The sequence below is a fragment of the Schistocerca americana genome, chromosome 6 (genome assembly GCF_021461395.2).
Source record: "Schistocerca americana isolate TAMUIC-IGC-003095 chromosome 6, iqSchAmer2.1, whole genome shotgun sequence".
Taxonomy (NCBI): Eukaryota; Metazoa; Arthropoda; class Insecta; order Orthoptera; family Acrididae; genus Schistocerca; species Schistocerca americana.
This window is the reverse complement of record NC_060124.1, coordinates 473,362,491-473,387,341: the sequence shown is the minus strand read 5'-3', so window position 1 is coordinate 473,387,341 and position 24,851 is coordinate 473,362,491.

Here is a 24,851-nt window from a genome sequence, read left to right as displayed (position 1 = left end):
ACGTTTTATGTGAATTTTAAGTATGGGTTTTGTTTCCACACATTTTATCTGAGTCGTCGTTTCATCGTGACATACTCATTTGTCCATATGAAATATTTTTAATTAATGACTACGCAGAGTGCATTTTAAGTACTGAATTTACGATACTGGTTAGCCATGCACTTTAGGGAAGTCCGCTCTACCGGACTCAGCTACTTGTTTAAATACTGGACGTAAACAGACCATCACCAGCATTTACTATGTCGCTATATATATATAGATTTGACGTTGAAATATTTTAATGGTATGTATGGCTCGTATGCATGGCTGTTAATTATGTTGAAATCTGGTTTCGCAGGATAGAGCGGATCAGGTTATGGTTGTGGAGGGGGCCGTAATCAGTTACTGTCAGCTGCACAAAACACAGAAACTTTTATTTTTCTAAGAACCAATTAATTACACGATATTAAACCAATACGGCTGAAAGCCTAGTTAAGAAAACTTGCAATGCGTCCTGGACTGAAGGCCCAACACTACACCAAAAATAAGAATGGCTGAAGGCCTGAACAAAAGTTCTAAAAATTATTTTAAATAATACACGCATCTGAAGGCCTTCTTTAAAAAAATATTTCACATAAATACTCGGCTGAAGGACACATACTGGACATTGAAGAACTCTGGACTTAGGGCCTGGATAACAATAATTTCAGAATTTAGTTTTTAAACAAATAAGTCTTGAAATATTAATTTAAGACGGCTGAAGTCCTTATTTTAAAATTAAAACCAACTAAATTAATATACGGCAGAAAGCCTCCCATAGTACATCAAACTAAAATGTAAATCACAATCTAAATGGTTGGTTCAAATGACTCTGAGCACTATGGGACTTAACATCTGTGGTCATCAGTCCGCTAGAACTTAGAACTACTTAAACCTAACTAACCTAAGGACATCAGACACATCCATGCCCGTAGCAGTCGCGCGGTTCTGGACTGAGCGCCTAGAACCGCGAGACCACTGCGGCCGGCACACACAATCTAAAACCAACGGAACAGTGGTGCTCAGAAGTGTTCCAAGGGTCAGCCTCAGGAGGTAGCTCTGGTGGCAGCCAAGAGTAAGGTTAAATAATCGGCTGGCATCTTGACCCAGGGATGGCTGAAGGACCGACCAACAACCTAATCAATTCCCTTGCGCCCGACCAACGGTACGACAATGGAAAACATCAGCCGAGTACGAAGATGCCAGCCACACTACGTCTTCAAAATTGGCTTCTGAAAACAGACAAGGGACAATAACCACTCTTAAGAAAAAAACATGAACAAACAACTAAATGGCTGTCGAACTACACACCATGCCGGACAGCATCAACAAGGCGAGGAAAAACACACTGCCGGAAAACTACGCTAACGACCAGGGCAGGTAACGGGGGCGTTAATGCTCACAATGCAGAAAATACCGCTGGTGCAGTTCACTGATAAGTAACAACCAATTTAAATGTTAAAGACCACACAGAAGACAGCTGCAAAATCTCGCAGACTCCAACACACCTCATGCTGCTGCTAGCCAGAACGTCTCAGGAAGCAACAACAGACAATGAACGAAGAGATGTCACAGCAATTGAGGTTTCATAACAGATTAACTGATCACTCAACTTCAGTGTCCAGGTTCGGTGGGCAATGAACTTTGTAGCTCTCGCAGCTAGCGCCTCACGATCTGACGGCGCGTGCACGCCATTAGCGGTCCCGGCACGGACTCGCGCCGCAGAGACTTCCTCGCTGCTCTGTCCCAACCGACCGACTGCCTGCAGCATGCAGACAGCATTAAAATACCTGCTCAGTCAAACGCACACAAGCTAAACACGGTTCCACGAAAAAAACACTTCCACAAACAAGCCGAACAATACTAAAACCAGTGACTGTGGAACAACAAGGACGAATCACAAGTGGATACACACGGAGAACCCAGAAGCAGTGGCAAACAAATACACGTCGTCCGATGAAAAGACCGACCGAACGACCAACCAAGGCCGTTCCCACTCAAGTCATGTGTGTCGGCAACGGTCGGGCGAGTCATGGCTGCCCGGACCTCACTGCTGCTCCATCCCAACTGAACTCACGACACACGACGTCCTGGAAATACTAGCGATCACTCCAAAGACAGCACGACAGTGCTCTTATTGATAAGTGCTGCTACTGCCACACACGGGCAGGCAAGCCAGCAACTTAGTGACGCCAGTAAATCGAATAAGAAACGGGACGGCAGTACGGCAAAGACAAGATGTCAAGTAATAAACGACATGAACAGGAGCCGCGCATGGCCCATATGTTAGGATTCTTATTTTTTGTTTATGCTAGACCTGTTGTAGATCTTGCTTGAGCTAACTGTACTTACTTAGTTACTCCACTGTCGTTCTGTTTGTAACAGAGCTGAAGACGGCAATGACCGGTAATTAAGAAATGTACAGTTTTTGTGATCGAGACGTATCTTTACAAATAAAGTGCCAAAACACGATCGCAGACTCATTTACCGACTTTATGTCTTCAGCTGATAGTTACGGTAATGTGCTACGCAAGCCATTCTTGAAACAGCGTCGGCAATATCGTCCTGGATCTGTCATGTTTTCTGCCATGTTGTGTCTTGACAGTGAATCTTCTGTGCCGATTCAGTAACTGTTAATCAGTATCAGTAACATCGACATGCGGTGGACATCCTCAGATACCATGGTGATACAAGAAGTGCTTCAGCATCCTCTAAAACAACCCCTTTTAGGTTGATGTCGCTTCATACGACATAACTGTATGGTCACATATTTACCCCATTCTGGTAGCACTATGGGACTTAACTTCTGAGGTCACCAGTCCCCTAGAACATAGAACTACTTAAACCTAACTAGCCTAAGGACATCACACACATCCATGCGCGAGGCAGGTTTCTAACCTGCAACAGTAGCAGTCGCGCGGTTCCAGACTGTAGCGCCTAGAACCGCTCGGCCACCCCGGCCGGCGGCACAAGGTTCTCAGGGGCAGGCTGTTCCAGCTCGTCGGCTCCGTTGTGAGCCGCGGAGCGCTCCCTGCTCCAGGGAGCCGTGTCGCTCACTGTGGCCATTCAAGTGGGCCGGCACGTGGCACGGCTGGCTGAGGCAGGCGGCAGGGCGAGCGTTTTGATGTGCCAGGTTTCTTACAAGATCGACAACCTCATGCTCGTGGTGATATGCTACACCAGGAAATACGATGTTCAGGAAATAAATAAGAAACAACTGTTTTACAAGAAATTTCATTCTAAATTTATTGGGCCTCTGTAGCTTGACATTTTCTTTTCATTACAAGATCGGAAATATCAGGCGTCAAAGTGTTCGCAGTGTTAATGCGGAGGATGGCCTTCATTGTTGCATCCTGAAGAAACGATCCTTCCTTACTTTTTACTCTTTTCATTGCTGAGAAAAGCTTCTCACAACAATACGTAGATCCAAACATGCACATGATCTGAGCGGCATTGTTGTGAAACTTGGGAAATGTTTTTTGCTGTAATGAACGATACCATCGTGACAAATCCAACGTGTTGTAGTAACTCTCTTTGAACAAAGTTGAATTTTGCAAATCAATAATCTCCAATTGTAGTGACGATGACAAGTCATTGGGGGAAACTGAAAAAGAAGTGCTGAACACCTTAAGTTCCATTTCCAAACTAGTGAGGTTTCGGTATCGTGATTCAAACGACGTGATGAGCTGCTTTAACTTTGCTTAGTAATCGCCGAAAGTAGTATCTTCAGGTAGTTTTAAAGAAGCAAGACGATTGAAGAACGTTAAATGTCCATTACTCATCTGCCTCTCAAATAAACGTAACTTTTCCATGAACGCTTTGATCTGGTCGTGCATGTCAACGATTAGCTGCCCTTTGCCCTGCAGTGACAGATTTAAATTATTCAGATGCGTAGTTATGTCAGCGAGGAACGCAAGGTCTGATATCCATTTTATATCTTTCAGACATCGCATTTCTTCCCCTTTCATTTCGAGAAAAAGGGATATTTCCTCATGAATGGCAAAGAAAGCATCAAGAGCTTTTCCCTGACTCAGCCAACGAACTGTACTGTGGTAAGGTATATCCCCATACTCCGCTTACAATCCTTTGAATTGGCGATGATTCATATCGTGCCGCCGCACGAAATTCACACACTTCACGACATGTTTCATTACGCCACCTAGCTCTACTGTTTCAGCACACAGTGCCTCTTGGTGAATACAACAATGAAGAGTCAAAATGTCTTTCCCGAATTCGTCCCTGAGTTTATTTTTCAAACGAGAAGCAAAACCTTGGTGACGCCCGATCATTTGTGGTGCACCGTCTGTCGCTACAGAATGGAGCTTATCCCACGGCAAATTCATATTGTCCACTGATTCACAAGCAGCTTCAAAAATGTCGCGCCCTGTTGTGGTGTAATCAAGTGGTACCACATCCAAGAGTTCTTCAGTTACTTGCAGCTCCATGTCGACACCACGCATAAAGACTGCAAGCTGAGCCCAGTCCGATATGTCGGTGCTTTCGTCAAGCGCTAGCGAAAATGCAACAAAGCTCTCCACCTTTTTCCTGAGCTATGTCTCTAAATCCGCTGCCATGTCCAGGATTCGACGAAACATTGTTTGCTTCGACAGGCAAACTCCTCTAATTGCCTGCACCTCCCTTGGAAACAAACATTCTGCAACTGCGACCATGCACGATTTTACGAGTGGTCCCACCGAAAACGGCTTGCCACTCGTCGCAATGATGTGAGCCACCCTGTAGCTTGCTCGAATTCCAGATTCAGTAGTGTTTTCTCCACTCTCATTCACCTGAAAATTATAAACGTATTACAGAACACGAACTATGTTGCATGTTTTGATACCCTCCGTATTATGAAACCGTTTTTAAACTTACGTCTCCTGGTATGTCGTTCTTAAGCCTGGCTTCCAGTTCTCTGCGTGCAACGCCTTCTACCTGATTGTAGTGCGCTGCGTGAAGACGTGTATAATGTCGTTGTGTATCGTACCTCTTCGCAGAATTAAATACTTTATGATATACAAGACACAGAGGACGACCATCCCTCTCAATGAATAGAAAAGTATCCTCCAATAGAGGTACAGGGCTCCCGCGGCTAGTCATAGGTGTCCTTGAACACGGATTATTGCGTCAGTTGCGGCTGCATGCGGCCAGGGGGCAGTGAGTTCGCTTTCCCCCTCCACGCGGGCTCCGAGCTCCAGCAGTGAGCGCTCCGGAGCACTCCGGCTCCCTGGAGCTCGGTTGGAACAGTCTATATCTCAGCAGTTTCAATAGCTACACAAAAACAACGAAATAACAGACACTGGATCAAAACTCCCTCTAGCAACCCGCCATTCCAGCGATATGCTGAGAAACTCTGAGAGTGGAAGTGATGTTACTCGTGTTGAACATGGTTTCGCTTTCGCCTCCACTGTAAAACGTGTATCATTACTGAACCCGTCGTATGCTGATACCTGAATGCACCTTTTACCTCGCTTTGTGGACCTGGAATTAAAATTACAACAATGTGTGGTTGTATGTTGCTTTTTAAGAAGACTCTGAGTCTGTTCATTAGAACTGTGTTGAGCTCAAATTACGATACCCGGTCTCTGATGCGTTTTAGGCCATTTATTTAGCATCGATGTTGGTTTTCACAAGCTAAGTGTTTCGTAGCACTCACCTGTATAGATCAGAGCGACATTTTCGGCCCGTGCGTGATTTGGCGGCAACTGCAAGTACTTTGCGGCTCGGTACTGGATGCGTTCAAATGCTCATTGTTAATTCAGTGAATACCCTCATGAAGATAACATTGCACTGTATACCCGTTACACATATATCCCAACAAAATTAACAGTAATATAGTGTTTTTCGACGTATTAAGTACGATCCAGGTTATGTGGTATATCCGATGTGGGTAGAGTAGTAAGACTGACCTGAAAACTTCGTGAGAATGAATAAAATAATAATGTTAATATAAGCTTAACCGAGTACTTATTGTACATTTTAGTCTGTACACTATCTGATCAAATATATCTGAACACTTTACTTCCTCCGAACAGGCTATGAAGGCCCATTCATCATCAACCCACAGGCGTCACAGGGTACAGATAGAGGGGCATGTGGATAGCACACTCGTCTTCCGACCGCATGTCAGTTTACGATACTGGAGCCGCTACTTCTCAGTCAAGTAGCTCCTCAGTTTGAAACTTTTTGGCAGATTAAAAGTGTGTCCCGGACTGAGACTTGAACTCAAGATCTTTGCCTTTTGTGGGCAAGAGCTCTACCTTGCCCGGGAAAGCCAAAGGTCCCGAGTTCGAGTCTCGGTCCGGCACACAGTTTTAATCTGCCAGGAAATTTCATATCAGCGCACACTCCACTGCAGAGTGAAAATCTTATTCTGCAAGCTCCTCAGTTTGCCTGACGAGGGCTGAGTGGACCCTGTTTGCCAACAGCGCTCGGCAGACCAAATGGGTCACCCATCCAAGTGCTAGCCCAGCCCAACAGTGCTTAAGTTCGGTGATATGACGGAAATCGGTGTTACCACTGCGGCAAGGCCGTTGTCATCTGAACTCTAATTAGTAGAAATTAATATGTGATGTGTCCACACATCGCCTTTGTGGCGGCTTGAACTCTGCTGGAGACACTGTCAATGGCAGCCCAGTCTTCCTGAACAAATAGTGATGCTGGACGCCAGGATCTGGAGCGCACTCTACTTTCTGACTCACGCCAAAGGTGTTCCCGTAGGCTCAGGTCGTCACTCTGGACAGGCCAGTCCATTTCAGAAACGTTATTATCCATAAACAATTGCGTCACTGATGCTGCGTTACATAAGGGTGCATTGTCATCCTGATATAATCATCGACACCAAAACGTTACTCTACTGCACGCCGCACACAGTGTCATAAAATTTGTTCATATCAATCCGCATTTAGTGCTTCCTTAAGCACTATAAGTGGGCCAAGCACTAACAACGAAAAACGCCTTCATACTGTAACACCACCTCATCTGTACTTCACAACTGGCACTACACATAGTGGCAGCTAACGCTATCCAAGCATTCGCCAAACACAAACCTTTCAGTCGGACTGCCACAGGCTACAGAGTTATTCATCACTCCAAATTACTCGCTTCCATTCACCCGCTGTCAAGTGGCATCGCTCGACCATACCACCTCATTCTTTTTCCTACGTACAGATATTGTGATAATTGGACTGCTGGTGACACTCTGGAACTCATGAGTGATGCTTTCCACTGATTTCATGCGATTTTTCTTGCATTCATCCTTCGGAAGGCTCGATCAAGCGTGTCTGCCAGCTCTTTGTTTACCTGTGGTTGTTCATTCTCGTTTGCCGCTCGTAACAGTCGAGTTTGGCAGCTTTAGAAGGGCTGAAATCTCTTCTGACTGAGCCATTCTGCTGTTAATGCTACTGTACTGACAACAGAAGTCTCTCTGCTTCTGTCAACGAGTGGTAAGGTGGCGTGGTCTCCTGACCTTCATTTCTTACATATTCCGACCTCACCATCGTATTCTGCGTATCAAGACATTTCATTCGAGCCCAAACTCGATAGGGTAGAGTCGGTTCTAAATATTTCCATTTAATCGATATGCAAATCTAATAAATAAATCGAAAGTGCGCACCAAGATTAAGAAGTCGAGCCTGGCATACACAAACATTCAAGACACGACAGCCACAGGAGTTTCTGTTCGGCGGAGGTAACCAGCCCACAGGAGGGTGAGTTAGCAAGCAGCTGCGCCGGCCTGCCGACAGCCCAGGGACCAAAACAGTTTTTTGCCAGAGAAAAGGGATAATGGCCTGCGTGTTCGCCTTAAAGCGAAACCCGCGGTATTGTTTGGGAGAGCCCCAGCATATGCATTTTCTGACGGACCTAGTGCGCAGTTTCAGAGTTCTCACAGGTGGACATCATACGCCTAACGCAGATGCAATTTATTACGGGATTGGTCGGCTTAAACGGAGCGCCATTCTCCCGTTTGTAAGAGTAACGCTGAATGGCGGACTGTTTCTGACGCAATGAGCCGGAGGAGTGAGGGAAAGACAGCAGATGATATACCCTTTCGCTTTTTACGTGGAGAGGTGTCGTTCCGGTGCTGCTCTTGAAGTGGGAACACGCAGCAGGAGCGAGTACGCTCGTGCATGTACACAGAGAGCGACGAACAAAGTCTCTACTCAGCACTGCACTGAGAGAGCACCTCTGTCGCTAGCGAAGCTCGCGATTAAGCGTTTCTTCACTGTGTTGACTGCAACACTTAATGTGTGGTGTGAACACAGACAGAGTATTAGTTAGGGCCTGCGAGGGAACATTGAGTGGCATAGCGTTGGACTGGTTATCTGACCGGTGTACCACACCAATAGTTAGACTAGGGGCAGATAGGAGTCCTTGACTTCATCAAGGCATATAGTAAGAGTTCGATTGGTGAAGGTTAGTCCAGATAGAAAGAGATAGTTTTGTTATTTTTCAGCGGCGAACGACCCAGGCAGCAGTTGTCGCAGCTCACGGTATTGTGTGCTACAGCGTAGATAAGTCCCATCTTTCCTCCATTAGAAATAACATACTTCATTCACGTCACTCCATTACACTTTTCACGTGACAGCCTCGACTGTACTTAGAAAAATTCAGTCGGATAATTATTCACGTTGAGTAGGGGCGGCTCTCAGCCATTCTGCCGAATAAATAACAGTCTTAAAGAAAAGGGATAAAAGAGCTTTCCCTCACTTTGTATATAAATTTCATTAACAGTATTCCTATCTATAAGAGGTAACCTCCTATTCTGAAACGAACCCAGAAATTTGTGTATCAGTTTATAAATAAAAGTTTCACTTGATTTTCGCAGACTTTGCAATAAATAATATTTTTCGTTCGTTTAATGTTTTTCTCACACTAACTAGCAATACTCCAGTACCCAAGTATCCCACTAGTTACGTAAGAAAATACAATATCTTTGTGTCTTTTCCTTACAGCAGATGACTCCAGAAGATATTTATTGCTGAAAGTTTTTCAGGCCTTTTTGGTATGTTAGGAGCATCTGTCTGACTTCTGTGGTAGTGTGGGGTGGAAATTGCTTCTTGCAGGAGCCAAAGGGTACTTGTCAGATCAATCTGTTGCGCAACTCGTCAACATGGTAGAGTTAGAGGAGCAACGCGTCTACATTAAATTTTGCTTGAAAATCAAGAAAACCTTTACAGGGACTCTTGAAATAATGCAGGAAGCCTACGGTGATGAGTGCTTAAGACGTACTTGGTGTTACAAATTGTTCACACGCTTTAAAAATGGTCAGACGGAAGTTAAAGACAACCCTCATTCAGGACGCCTTTCGACGCCAACCGACGACGCTTATGTCAGAAACATCAACGAAACCGTGCGTACCAATCGATGACTGACTGTCCGAGAGATTGCAGAAGAATGTAACATTTCAGTTGGATCATGTCATGGAATTCTGACGCAGTATCCTGCAATGAATCGCGTTGCTGGTAAGTTCGTCCCTCGGCTCATGTGTCGAGAGAAGAAGGAACTTCGCCTCACAATCTGTGAAGAGCATTTTGCAAATGAGTATGAGATGTTCCTTAAGACAATCATAACGGGTGATGATGCCTGGGTGTAAGGTTATGATGAGACCAAGGATCAATCTTCACAATGTTCTCCAAAAACAAAAAAAACTCGTCAGGTCAGGTAAAATGTCGACAGTTTTCTTTGAATTTGAAGACTTAGTTCATCACGAATTCATGCCACAGGGATAAATTGTTAATTTATGGTGCTGTCGGGACACGTTGTGACTGCGAGAAAATGTTAGAAGCAAACGGCCCGAAATGTGGCGAGACAATTCAAGGCTCTTGCATCATGAAACACATTCGCACATTCATTCCTGTTGGTCCGTGGCTACTGCACAAAAAACGAAATCACTGTGCTGCCTAATCCTCAGTACTCTCCAGACCTGCCCCTTCGGATTTTTTTTCATTTCCAAAGTTGACAACCTCGTTTAAAGGACGAAGATTTGCAACAATAGAAGAGATAAAGGAAAAGACAGCTCATGGCGTGGTCAGCAAGATGCGTGCCAAGAGACGGATTGGGAACGGTGTATCAATTGTGTGGTATAGTATTTCGAAGGAGACCATGCACAATAAGCAAAAGGTAAACACAGAAAAATTATGTGAACGAAGTTACGGAATTTTTTTGAACAGACCTCGTATACTGGCTGATCCGACTCTCATGGTATCTAGTGATCAATCCCGGATTACATAAGGGTGTACTGATACTTTTCATTGCATTGTGTGTAACCATCATTATCATCGGTGATTTTGCATCCATTCCAGCAGGAAGATGATCTTTAGACATCCTCCCACCCCTTCCCCCCGTCCATTACGGCATTCATCCATGTATTTTTCTTAACGTGTTATGTGTTATCTCAAATTAAGCACCAAATGATTTGTCTCACCCCTTGTTGGATTACATTATGTTATGTGTGCCATACAGACAAAAATTCTGTGATTTTATAAACTGAACAGTGATGCTTGAATTTGTAGATTTTTTTTCTATAGGGCTAGTGTACAGTAAAGAGTTTACTTAATTTGAAGACCTTGTCGCCAGGCCAGTTATCACAAGCCATGTTAATCATGATACAGTTTGCATACAATTCTGAAAAGAAAATGTCAGGAGGTGATGTAGAGACACAGGGTATGAGGGAATGAAACTAACGTCATCAAGAACATTTAGTGAACCACTGGAAACGAGTACAAACTACGACTTACGAAAAAGTACGAGTATTTGGTAAGCGTGAATAGTACCAGGGCGTTACGCTGCGACTTAACAATCTGTATTGGTGTGCAGGGCATCTTGTCATCTGATATTCGTTTGGACTTGGTAATTTTAAAATTTCATCGTGCTATTCAAGTAGATGCCGTTGTGCCCATTGTGTCAAATAGGATTCGCACAGTCCTAAATGACCAACCCACCTCTCCCACGCCCTGCAGAGGCGCCTCATCTGAAAGCGACATAGGCAACACAGCTAACACAGATATTTCAGTTTCAGACCCAGCAAATAGCCACGCTGCTAAATACTGTACAGCAGCTCCTGATGACTCAAGCCACCAATACAGTGCAAAAAACAACGACTGTAGCTCCGAGTGCCATACCGCCATTTCGCCAGTTTAATGAACAACAAGAGGAATGGCTCGAGTGGTTCCAACAGTTTGAAGTCCAAGCAACTGCTCACAGTGCACCAGGTACTGTGAAATTACAATACTTTTTGTCAACGTTAGGAAGTGCAGTTTTTCCCCTCGTTCAGTAATTAATCCCTAACGTAACTGCGAACTTTCCTATGATTGGGTTATAGATCCACTAACTATTATGACCAGAAAGTGAATGTGGTAGAGCTAGGTACCAATTCCTTAATTGTAAATAAAGGTCAGAAGAAACTTATCACGAGTGGATAACAGATTTGCAGGATATGATGAGGAAATGCAAATCCAAAAGTGCTTTCGGTGCTTTATGTCCAGATTTTACGTTGGTTGATTCGATCGTGTACAATGTAACTGATGTCACAGATTATGAAACAGTCCAATCCATCATTTCAGCACGTACTTTGAATACTAGATCAGTACGATTCATGTGCCATGTCGGTAGATAAATTTCAGCAGCCACCAATTTGTCGGGTCAGGTCGTCCCTTGCTAGCGACCACCGCATTAGGCAGCTTGCGCGCAACGCCGCGTAAACAGTTCTCCACACCATGCAAACAGCTCTCTAATCAGGCGAACGGAGTTCGGTCACGCCCTCGGTGCTACTCAAAGCACGAACGTCAAGACTGCCCCTCCAGACAAGTACAGTGTTACGCTTGTGGCAGGAGAGGCCTGTATGTTTGCAATGGAACGAATTCTGCCCACTCACAAAAATCTAGTCGCAAGGCCCATGTAATTAATGCAGTGCACTTAAAGTCTTCTGCAGACATTAGCAACATTAGAAAGCAAACAGTTTCTTCAGTCCAACAAACTTTTTGTTCATTTGCATATTAGTGGAAAACGTGTGAAATTTCAGTTGGACACAAGTGTTTCCATTACATTCCTGAATCGTAACGCATATGAACTGTTAGGCTCCCCACGCCTGTCTAAAACTAGCATGAACCTGACGACCTATAAAGGACAATAACATTCCCGTTCTTGGAAAATGTTCAAATGGTTCAAATGGCTCTGAGCACTATGGGACTTAACATCTGAGGTCATCAGTCCCCTAGAACTTAGAACTACTTAAACCTAACTAACCTAAAGACATCACACACATCCATGCCCGAGGCAGGATTCGAACCTGCGACCGTAGCAGTCGCGCGGTTCCGGACTGCGCACCTAGAACCGGTAGACCACCGCGGCCGGTTTGGAAAATGTACTTAGCCTGCTAAGTATCGCTCGCATATGCGAACTGTTTCACTTTTCTACAATCACTCGATTTTGAGAACATATTTGGCGATGATTCATTTGATTTGTTTCGGATTCAAATTCAGAACAACGTGTTGTCAGTGACTGCATTCAATGCAAAAGACAATGTCGCTAGCTTCCTGAAAGAATTCCTGGAATCCTTTCTGAAGGCTTTAGCAAGGCTAGAAATTTTGCTGCATGTATTATGAAAAAAGACAATGCTCAGCCGAAATTTTGCTAGGCCAATATTGTTCCTATAGTATTATGGGAAAAGATCGCTGCTGAACTTAAAGAATTGCAGGATACCGGAGCTATTGCGCCCGTACAAGCTAGTCAATGGGCAAGTCTACTGGGTTTGCTACTAAAATCTTAAGGTCGCATTCGCCTCTGTGTTGACTTCACAGTCAACCCGCAAACTATGATTGATACTTATCCGTTGCCACGCCCAGAGGATCTCATGGACAGATTAGGCGCTGGTCACTACTTTTCAAAAACTGATTTGCAAGACTTCAAATACCACTAGATGAAGAATCTCAAAAAGTGTGTGTTGTGAACAGTTATTTGGGCTTGTTTAAATATTTTCGTTTTTCCAACGGTATTTGGAACAGCTGTTTGCTCAAGTACCATACTGTTCAAACTATTTAGACAACATTGTCGCAGCAGGTCGTACACCTGAAGAACATATTGCAATTTGCGTGCGTTGTTTCGCGTGTTGTCTGATGCAGGACTGAAGTGTAGACTAGAAAAGTGTGATTTTTTGAAACCTGAGTTGCAGTATCTTGGTCATGCCATAAACAGTCAAGGTGTACAGCCTCTTCAGACGCATTTGTTAGCCATACGTGAACTGCCAGTTCCTCGCAATGTCACTGAACTGAAGTCACTTTTAGGGAAAATGAACTATTATATTCGGTTCATACCGAATGCTGCACAAATCGCAGCTCCATTGCATCGCTTGCATCGCAAGAATGTCCCCTTTGTTTGTACAGCTGAGTGCCAATAAACTTTTCAAAAACTTAAAAATGCATTGGTCAGTGATCGGTTCTTGGTTCACCTTGATCCTGCCAAACCGGTTGTACTGCAAGCGGACGCTTCGTCTTACGGAATCGGTGCAGTGCTTTGGCACAGAATTGGTGATACGGACAGGCCTATTGCTTTCGCATCAAAAGTGTTGTCCGAAGCTCGGTGTAACTACTAACAAATAGAGAAAGAGGCATTGGCTATTGTGTATGGTGTCACAAAATTCCACCGCTATTTGTATGAAAGGAAATTCTACTTAGTAACGGATCACAAGCCACTGCAGTCCTTGTTTCATCCGACGAAGTAGATTCCTGTACAACCGCCCAAAAACTACACAGGTGGGCTTTGTTGTTGTCTCAATACTGGCACGACATTCTGTATCGTCCAACAGTTGAACATGGATATGTGAACGCGCTTTCACGTCTTCTGATTGGCCCTGGTATAGACTTCGACGCTTCTGCTGCATCTTGTTGTCACATCGATTCTCAGGATTCTGAATTGCTTCAGTCCTTTCCTGCACAGGCCACGGAAGATGGTTCAAATGGCTCTGAGCACTATGGGACATCTGAGGTCATCAGTCCCCTAGAAAGTAGAACTACTTAAACCTAACTAACCTAAGGACATCACACACACCCATAGCCGAGGCAGGATTCGAACCTGCGACCGTTGCGGTCCGGAAACTGTACAGAAAATTGGAACATAGACAAACGTAAATATCATTTCCGCCATTTTTATTCATCAGAGTAGCATTTACAACATACGTCCTATATTATTTGCTGTATATATTCCAGTCTCTGTCTTCCTCTGCAGCTTTTGCCCTCTACAGTTCCCTCTAGTACCATGGAAGTCATTCCCTCATGTCTTAACAGATATCCTATCATCATGTCCCTTCTCCTTATCGCTGTTTTCCACATATTCCTTTCCTCTCCGATTCTGCGCAGAACCTCCTCATTCCTCACCTTATCAGTCCATATAATTTTCAACATTCGTCTGTAGCACTACTCATTCCTGATGTTAAGTCTCTCGCTGTTCCCATTTCTACTACTTTCATTGCTTCGTCTTTCTTCGATTTACTCTCAATCCATATTCTGTACTCATTAGACTGTTCATTCCGTTCAGCAGATCATGTAATTCTTCTTTACTTTCACTCAGGATAGCAATGTCATCAGCGAATCGTATCATTGATATCCTTTCACCTTGAATTTTAATTCCACTCTTGAACCTTTATTTCCGTCATTGCTTCCTCGATGTACAGACTGAACAGTAGGGGCGAAAGGCTACATCCTTGTCTTACGCCCTTTCTAATACGAGCCCTTCGTTCTTGGTCGTCCACTCTTATTATTCCCTCTTGGCTGTTGTACGAATTGTATATGACCCGTCTTTCCCTGTAGCTTGCCCATACTGTTTTTCAGAATTTCGAACATCTTGCACCATTTTACATTGTCGAACGCTTTTTCCACGTCGACAAACCCTATGAACGTGTCTTGATTTTTCTTTAGTCTTGCTTCCATTATTAACCGCAACGTCAGAATTTCCCCTCTTGTGCCTTTACCTTTCCTAAAGCCAAACTGATCGTCATCTAGCGCATCCTCAATTTTCTTTTCCATTCTTCTGTATATTATTCTTGTAAGCAACTTGGATGCATGAGCTGTTAAGCTGATTGTGCAATAACTCTCGCACTTGTCGGCTCTTACCTTCTTCAGAATTGTGTGGATGATGCTTTTCCGAAAGTCAGACAATATGTCGCCAGACTCGTACATTCTACATACTAACGTGAATAGTCGTTTTGTTGCCACTTCCCCCACTGATTTTAGAAATTCTGATTCTAAAATTCTGATTCTAACACTGGATCCCCTATCTCTTCTAAATCGACTCCTGTTTCTTCTTCTAACGTCAGACAAATCTTCCTCCTCATAGAGTCTTTCAATGTATTCTTTCCACCTATACACTCTCTCTTCTGCATTTAGCAGTCGAATTCCCGTTGCACTCTTAATGTTGTCAGCCTTGCTTTTAATGTCACCGAAGGTTTTTTTGACTTTCCTGTATGCTGAGTCTGTACTTCCGACAATCATTTCTTTTTCGATGTTTCACATTTCTCTTGCAGCCATCTCGTCTTAGCTTCTCTGCACCTCCAATTTATTTCATTCCTCACCTATTTGTATTTCTGTATCCCTGAGTTTCCCAGAACACATTGTTTTTCTTCTGTTACCCATGGTTTCTTCGCAGTTACCCTCTTTGTACCCATGTTTTCTTTCCCAACTTACGTAATAGCCCATTACTCTTCAACTGTATTGCCTACTGAACTACTCCTTATTGCTGTATCTATTGCCTTAGAGAACTTCAACCGTATCTCGTCTTTCCTTTTTACTTCCGTATCCCACTTCTTTTCATATTGATCGTTCGTGACTAATGTCTTAAACTTCAGCCTACTCTTCATCACTACTATATTGTGATCTGATTCTAAATCTAGTCCTGGGTACGGCGTACAATGCAGTAGCTGATTTCGTAATCTCTGTCTGACCATGATGTAATCTGACTAAAATCTTCCCGTATCACCCGGCCTTTTCCAAGTATATCTCCTCCTCTCGCGATTCTTAAACAGAGTATTCGCTATTACTAGCTGAAACTTGTTACAGAACTCAATTAGTCTTTCTCCTCTCTCATTCCTTGTCCCTAGCCCACATTCTCCTGTATCCTTCCCCTACAACTGCATTCCAGTCCCCCATGACTATTAGAGTTTCATATTCCTCTCTTAGTTCATGAGAGATTCAGAGGGGTTCGTTCGTGACGTCTTCCAGCGATCGCTGAAGTCTCTGTGGGATCGCAGTGTCTCTAATTAAAGCATGCCCGCACATGCTTCTTTGCATGTACATACTGCTGATTTTAATGAGCAAACTTCGATGAGAATGTCTTTCCGCCCAACGGCCTCCATTGAAATATTGCATCCAGAGCGCAAGTTTCCCACAGCCGATGCAATAACACGGTCTGTAACTCCTGAGGGCAGGAATACCGAATTTGTGCATTCCCTTTGTGCTTGTGCAAGTCACGGTGTGCATCGGTTGAGTCCCTTCTATCTACTGAGGAGGACTGCTACCCTCGCCGATCTCACCCCTCCCCCCCCCCCCCCCCACCGCCCCTTCTTCTCTCTACTGTACTTATAAATTCCATCTTTCCTCCATTGTCCATTAACGAGTGATGGCGAATAAACACTATGCAGCAATAGTACCGCATGAAGATTGTTCACGTACACGTGGTCCCAGGAGGAATGGTCAGTATTCAGGGATATGACAGCAACGATAACCTGAAGCAAAAGAAATTTCATAAGGACGTTTTCCCCATTCCGAATGGTTTCCGTGATAGAACACTTTTAATGTACATTGTTACTTATTTTCTGTATTACATAAAACATTGCAAGGTTTACACATGTGCATCTGTCAACAATTAGTGAACATTATAACAAGCGTTTGCAAAGTATAAATTGAAAAATTCGTATTTCTAACATAATGACTAAGCTTTACCGTACACGTCACTTTACAGCTCTTGTAGAGCTCACAATAAATGTTACCACTGTCGACTTCAGTTCACTTGTACACTATTGGGAGAAGGTGTTGTGTTGCTTGTCTGAGTGCCTCTGCACGTTCTCTAACGAGGGCAGTAGTGTCTGCGATGCGACCAGGCAGTGCATCTCGGGTATTCATTCTTTCCTTTGTAGGGCTCAGATATCATCCAGCCCCATAAACAAAATACTAATGGCTTAAGGTCTGGCGATCTTGCTGGTCAGTCAATTGTATTACTATGGCCAAGCCAGCAATTAGGGTAAGTGTGGTTGAAATTTTCCTTGATACGTCTGGTAAAACGTGGAGGGTCTCCAGTATACTGGAAGTACAGTGCAGCCCGTTTGGTCAAAGGAACGTCCTCACGGTGTACAGCAAACGAACTTTCCGTCCCGTCATTCGCTCTTCTAAAATGACAGGACCTGTCAACACGTCATATGAAATGTCTTCTATTTCGGAAATAATACGAAACAGGTAACATGTCCATGCGAAGCTTTTTGTTTCAAATGAGCGTTCCTGTCATTTTCCTGAACATTATCTATTCCTCCTGGGACACCCTGAAGTTGTTAATAACCATCATCATTAACAGCCATTCGCCGTCCACAACTGGATGAATGCTTCTACACAATTTTTTATGCGTAATGTTCTTCTGTTGCCTCTGCATATTTGCTAATACCATCTAGACATTTCCCATGAAACTGTCATTTCAGGCTTTCCTTGCCTCTTGGAATCTAATAAAAGACTTGCGTGGTCCATCCATCGTCGATTCAGATGGCTACATATCTCATCCACCAACATTTCTGTTATGTTATGGTCACAATTACGTCTTTCACTCCAGTCTAGGCAGTGCCATTTGTTTGGTTTCCTGTCTCTCCTGCAGATACCAATACAATGACTCTAACTCCTTTGTGCTGTTAGTAAATGGTTATTTTTATATTTTTGCGACCAGTGTACTGGTTCTAATACTAAGGGGAAGACTTTTTGTACTTCTGTAAATCATTTTCTGGTACTCTGTTATTAAGTGGGTATTCAGATTAGTTTTCTACTATCAGTCCAAAAAATATCACTCACATCTCATACCCCACAGGGATGGTATGACCTTTTTTTCCAGTATATGGAACTTCCTGGTGATAACAAGAACCAACTATCGTAATAAGAACATACAAGGAACTTTGTGATTCGATATGCATTTTTATTAATAACATGGGCTCTCATATACAGCTAGGATAACGTGTGTAGCTGATGAGCTTGGCTCTTCTGTAAGCAAAGATTTCTCGGAAACAATAATGAATATCACCAGCTGTGACATAATCGCTAATATAAACAATGATCCAGGTACTGTAAAATGTTTTTTTTATTCCAATCACAATGTAAATTCCTTTGACAATGACCGGTTTCAGCTGGTCAGACTAGTGCCAGGTCTGGCATACGACAGAGTCAAAAGGCTCTGTAAACTGAAGCAACAAATCAGTACTGAGATCTAAGAATGGTCATTACTGACTGAAACCGGTCATCGTGAAAGGAATTTACATTGTGATCAAAGACTGGAATAAAAAACATTGGAATAATGAATACGTTGTATTTGATATTGATGATATAATAATATTTATCTTTCATAGCAGTAAATAAGATTATTGGAGACAGATGATATTAAATTACGAATCCTACGAATTTATGTATAAAGGCTAGAAGTAATAAAGTCGCGCGGGATTAGCCGAGCGGTCTAAGGCGCTGCAGTTATGGACTGTGCGGCTGGTCCCGGTGGAGGTTCGAGTCCTCCCTCGGGTATGGGTGTGTGTGTTTGTCCTTAGGATAATTTAGGTTAAGTAGTGTGTAAGCTTAGGGACTGATGACCTTAGCAGTTAAGTCCCATAAGACTTCACACACACATTTAGAAGTAATCGATATTATATATTGTTGAATAGATGAGAAGAGGGATGTCACTATAGCAATTAAGAACTGGTACAAGGGCACCAATGGTTTCGTGGGATAAGCGGGTCCTACAACGTCACTTGCAGAGGCATATGTCAGGGTGTTACTTGAAGAGGAAATGCATCCGAGGGCCAAGCTCTTCTCACTTCTGCTGGAAGTGACCGATACCGTATCTACTTGAGTGATAGTTGATAGGGAAGCCAAAGTAGCACATGTTTATATAGTTATTACGTAACACTATTTTACTAAAAGGAAAATTAATGGGAAAGCTTCTAGCTACAAAACACCGTAATTATAAATATAAGCGAGTGGTATTATGTAAAATCGTAGAATTAATTTTGCATGGCATAATTTCGGATATCTTTGAAAACTGATCTAGAGAACCAATGAGTAACCATAGAGAATAGCGTATACGTCAGACATCGGCCTAGGTCGGACAGTGGACATAAAAGGAGAATAGTTTACGTAAAAGAAGAAAAGCAATTCATGTAGGAATTATGAGAAAGCAAACAATGGAGTGAAACAAACAGCCAAGTTACATGTTCAAGCTGTTAAAAAATGAGATTTTACTTCCATGTTTGTAATCAAGACTAATATAAGCTGACATCCTTATTGATAGCAAAAAGTAAATAGTAACTTAATAAGACAAAAAATCTAAGAGGGGTACAGCATTGTGAATGTACTTAGCAGTATATGTATAGAGTATCTCTGATAGTTTGCCGTAAGGTAATATTATACATAACTATTGTATAACACAGAGTATGCTAAACCATTATTCAAGAACCTAATTGAAGAATAATGATTTGATCACAGCACTGAACTGTAATGCTGTGCAGGGAACTATAGTTTCTCTCATCTGCTGTATAAAAGACAAAAACACGTGAATGGTATTAAGACTTGTTAAAGATACGCAACACAAGTGATTTAAGATTTTTTCGAAGTTCTGAGTCAACAAATTGTTCATATTTTATAATAGATTTCTGTGACCATGCATCGTGAGGATAGTAGGTGAGTGATACATATTTTGTGCTGTAGGAATAAGGAATTGTCCGCCATCCGGTTACGAAGTAAATTTCTTTTAATTCAGTCCCAGTAAATAACTTTTTCGACCACGTAGGCACGTAGGCGCTCTCTCTCTCTCTCTCTCTCTCTCTCTCTCTCTCCCTGACTCGGAATGTTATAAACAGACAAACAGTTATTTTCGCCCAGGGTACAGCCTTGGGAAAAGTCCCTTATTTTTATTAATAAAATTCACATTACAATGAAATCAGTTTGATATTTACTTTCGATTTATTTTATCTTTTTTTACTCGTACCAATTCACTGGTAATAATTTTCCGTTACGTGTACACTTCTACTGCATATGAAGCAAAATGCACTCTCCATACGTCGCTAACTTACGTCGGAGCGGGGGCATTCAAGTTAAAATCATAGTGGTGGATGAATATTTTCGCTGCCAGTATCTGGCCGACAAGAATTACTCCGGAAAATTAAGGTTCTTGCAAGCGTGGAAACATGCGGCAAGGTAGGATATGGGACTATGCTTAGGTACAAATATCCTGTTCAACTTGAAAGGTTCAAATCGAGAATATGTTCTCGGTATTGTATTTACTCTTCTGTTACACTGCGCCACACTACATACGAATAATCAGCAAGTCAAATCAAATCAAGCAGAAGTATTATCGAAAATTAGTTACTAGTTAAAAGCATTTTGTAACACAAGCCACTGGAATTTAAAACTAGTTTCCTATTTCGACAGAGGAATGAGACAAACTGAGTTCGTTAGCAAGTGCCACATGTTCCGTGGTAAAGTACCTTCCGTTTCAAGGTAGAAGATGGTGCATGATCGACAAAATGTGGCTTAACTGACCAAATATTATATAAATACTTCTAAAAAAATATAGACCATTTTACTCGCCATAACAGTCTTTACCTGGAAAATTAAGCATGTATTCCAAACAGCTTTAATACACTCATGCTCATAAATTAAGGCACATAGGGAACACACATGACGCAGATCTGTAAGTCCACGGTATCGGTGATAAGTTGAGAAACCGACCCGAAACGCATGTGCTACAAAACGCCACTGTTTCCTGCGCCAGTACCCCGACATCAATATGGGATATGATGACCGTACACACGTACACAGGCCGCACAACGGCTTGGCATACTCAGAATCACGTGGTAGAGCAGCTGCTGGGGTATAGCCTCCCATTCTTGCAACAGTGCCTGTCGGAGCTCCTGAAGTGTCGTAAGGGTTTGAAGACGTGCAGCGACACATCGACCGAGAGCATCCCAGACGTGCTCGATGGGGTTTAGGTCTGGAGAACAGGAAGGCCACTCCAGTCGCCTGATATCTTCTGTTTCAAGGTACTCCTCCACTATAGCAGCTCGGTGGGGTCGTGCGTTATCATCCATTCATCCATCAGGAGGAAGGTGGGACCCACTGCACCCATGAAAAGGCGGACGTACTGCTGCAAAATGACGTCCCGATACACCTGACCTGTTACAGTTCCTTTTGTAAGTAGGCTGTTTATGTTTTTTTATTGGTAACGCCACGTAGCGCTCTGTGTGAGAATCACTGGTTGTGCTGGGTGCAGTCTGTGTCTAGTTTGCATTGTTGTCTGCCATTGTAGTGTTGGGCAGCGGCAGCTGGATGTGAACAGCGCGTAGCGTTGTGCAGTTGGAGGTGAGCCGCCAGCAGTGGTGGATGTGGGGAGAGAGATGGCGGAGTTTAGAAATTTGTAAGACTGGATGTAACTGATGTATATATTATGACTATTAAGGTAAATACATTGTTTGTTCTCTGTTAGAATCTTTCATTTGCTAAGCCTATCGGTAGTTAGTGCCTCCCGTAGTTTGAATCTTTTATTTAGCTGGCCGTAGTGGCGCTCGCTGTATTGCAGTAGTTCGAGTAACCAAGATTTTTGTAAGGTAAGTGATTTGTGAAACGTATAGGTTAATGTTAGCCAGGGCCCATTCTTTTGTAGGCATTATTGAAAGTCAGATTGCGTTGCGCTAAAAATATTGTATGTCAGTTTAAGCACAGTCTGTACAAATTTTTTCAAAGGGGACGTTTCACTTTGTCAAAGACATGCAGGAGTGTACGTGCACCAATCATAATACCACCCCACACCATCTAACCACGACCTTCATACAGGTCGCTTTCAAGGACATTGAGGGGTTGGTATTTGGTTCCTGGTTCACGCCAGATCAAAACCCGGCGAGAATCACTGTTCAGACTATACCTGGACTAGTCCGTGAACATAACCTGGGACCACTGTTCCAATGACCACGTATTTTCTTGACACGGGGCTTTACGGGCTCTCCTGTGAACAGGGATCAATAGAATGCACCTTGCAGGTCTCCGGACGAATAAACCATGTCTGTTCAGTCGTCTGTTGACTGGCTGTCTGGAGACAACTGTTCCACTGGCTGCGGTAAGGTCCCGGGCAAGGCTACCTGTAGTACCGTGTGGCCGTCTGCGGGCACTAATGGTGAGATATCGGTCTTCTTGTAGTGTTTTACTCTGTGGACGTCCCGTACTGGACACGTTTCCTGTCTGCTGGAATCGTTGCCATAATCTTGAGGTCACACTTTGTGGCACACAGAGGGCCCGTGCTACAACCTGCTGTGTTTGGCCAGCCTCCAATCGCCCTAGTATTCTACCCCTCATAACTTCGTCAATATGTGTTCTTTGAGCCATTTTCAACACACACATCATTAGCAAGTCTGAAAACGTCTGCACACTTACTCCCTACACTGTACTCTGACGTGCACCAACACACCTCTGCGTATGTGGGCTGCTGCCAGCACCACCGTGCGACGACCGCAGGTCAGATGCACCGCATGGTCATACCCCGAGGTGATTTAAACACGCAAACCGCACACCAGAGCGTTGTTTCACCATGTATCAGCATTATCCATAACTTATGAGCATAAGTGTACACTGACGAAAAAGAATCGCAACAGGAAGCTGATAGGCGTGTTTATACATCTAAAAGATAGTGCCAGGTCTCACGCCGGTCGCGTAAGAGGGGCGCTAGTAGTGCCACTATGGGGAAGTGAATCAGGTTTGATTTAAATACACGCTGTGGCGGTCGTGAGCGTCACTTAACCTTTGAGACTGGACGTGGAGAATTGATGTTAGTCAATAACGCCTTTAAGGCGACAAAGACGCCGTTATCAACACCGCACTGAGTTTGAATGAGGCCGTGTCATTGCTGAATGTTCGCTCTGCAGTATTGCAGGAAGGCTTTCAGTAATGTAGCCACTGTACATCATTGCTGGCGCCTGTTAACACGCGAATGTACCGGATGTAGTGACTGTACCGGGCGCCGGATGGCCACGTCGCACTACCGAGAGGAAAGACCATCGTGTTCGGCGTATGGCTCTGTCGCATCGTACTGAGTCTGCAGCAGCAATTTGAGCAGCAGTTGGCACCTCAGTGACACAACGAACCTTTACTAATCTGTTACTTCAACGACAGCTCCGAGCCAGACGCCCCACAGCGTGGATTCCACTGACACCAAACCACTACCACATGCGACTTCAGTGGTGTCAAGCGAGAGCTAACTGGTGGGCAGGGTGGAGACCTGTTGTGTTTTCTGATGGAAGATGGTTCTGTCTAGGTCCCAGTAATGGCCGTCTGTTGGTTATAAGAAGGCCAGTTGAAGGCTCGCGGCCAAAATATCCGCGTGCAAGACACTCTGGGCCTAAAGCTGGAGTTATGATCTCGGGTGCCATGTCGTAAGAAAGCAGGAGCACTCTCGTGGTTATCCCACTCACACTGACTGCAAAACTATAAGTCAGTCTGGTGATTCGACCTATTGTGCTGCCATTCATGAATGGCATTAGAGCATTCGAGGGGGCCAGCCGGAGTGGCCGAGCGGTTCTAGGCGCTACAGTCTGGAACCGCTCGACCGCTATGATCGCAGATTCGAATCCTGCCTCGGGCATGGATGTGTGTGATGTCCTTCGGTTAGTTAGGTTTAAGTAGTTCTATGTTTTCGGGGACTGATGACCTGAGAAGTCCCATAGTGCTCAGAGCCATTTGAACCATTCGAGGGGGTGTTGCCCGAGATGATAACGCTCGCCCGCATACAGTTGTTGTGACCGAACGTGCTCTACAGCGTGTCGATGTTTTGCCCTGGCCTTCTGGATCACCAGATCTGTCTCCAGTCGAGCACGTATGGGACATCGTCTGAAAACAATTCCAGCGTCCTCAACAACCAACACTAACCGTCCCTATATTGACCGACCAAGTGCAACAGGCATGGAATTCCAACCCACAAAATGACATCCGGCACCTGCTCAACACAATGTATGCACGTTTACATACTTTTAGGCAGGCCGAAGTGGCCGTCCGGTTAAAGGCGCTGCAGTCTGGAACCTCAAGACCGCTACGGTCGCAGGTTCGAATCCTGCCTCGGACATGGATGTTTGTGGTGTCCTTAGGTTACTTAGGTTTAACTAGTTCTAAGTTCTAGTGGACTAATCACCTCAGCAGTTGAGTCCCATAGTGCTCAGAGCCATTTGAACCAACATACTTTCATTCAACGTTCCATGAGTTATATAATGTAATTAGAATTGTATTAATACCGTCAGCTGCTCACGGGCGTTGATATATATCAACGGGGACAGGTGAAAATGTGTGCCCCAACCGGGACTCGAACCCGGGATCTCCTGCTTACATGGCAGACGCTCTATCCATCTTTTTTTTTCTCTCATTTTGTTCTATATTGTTCGTTGGATTTGTTCGTGGCTGACGTCCGATGACACCCGTTCAGGTTCTTTGTTGATCCGTTCACTCAGGTTTTTTTTTATTACAGAGGGTAGCTAACCCTCTGACAGAGCACGCTGAGCTACCGTGCCGGCTCCATGTGAGCCACCGAGGGCACAGAAGATAGTGCGACTGCAGGGACTATCTCGCGCACGC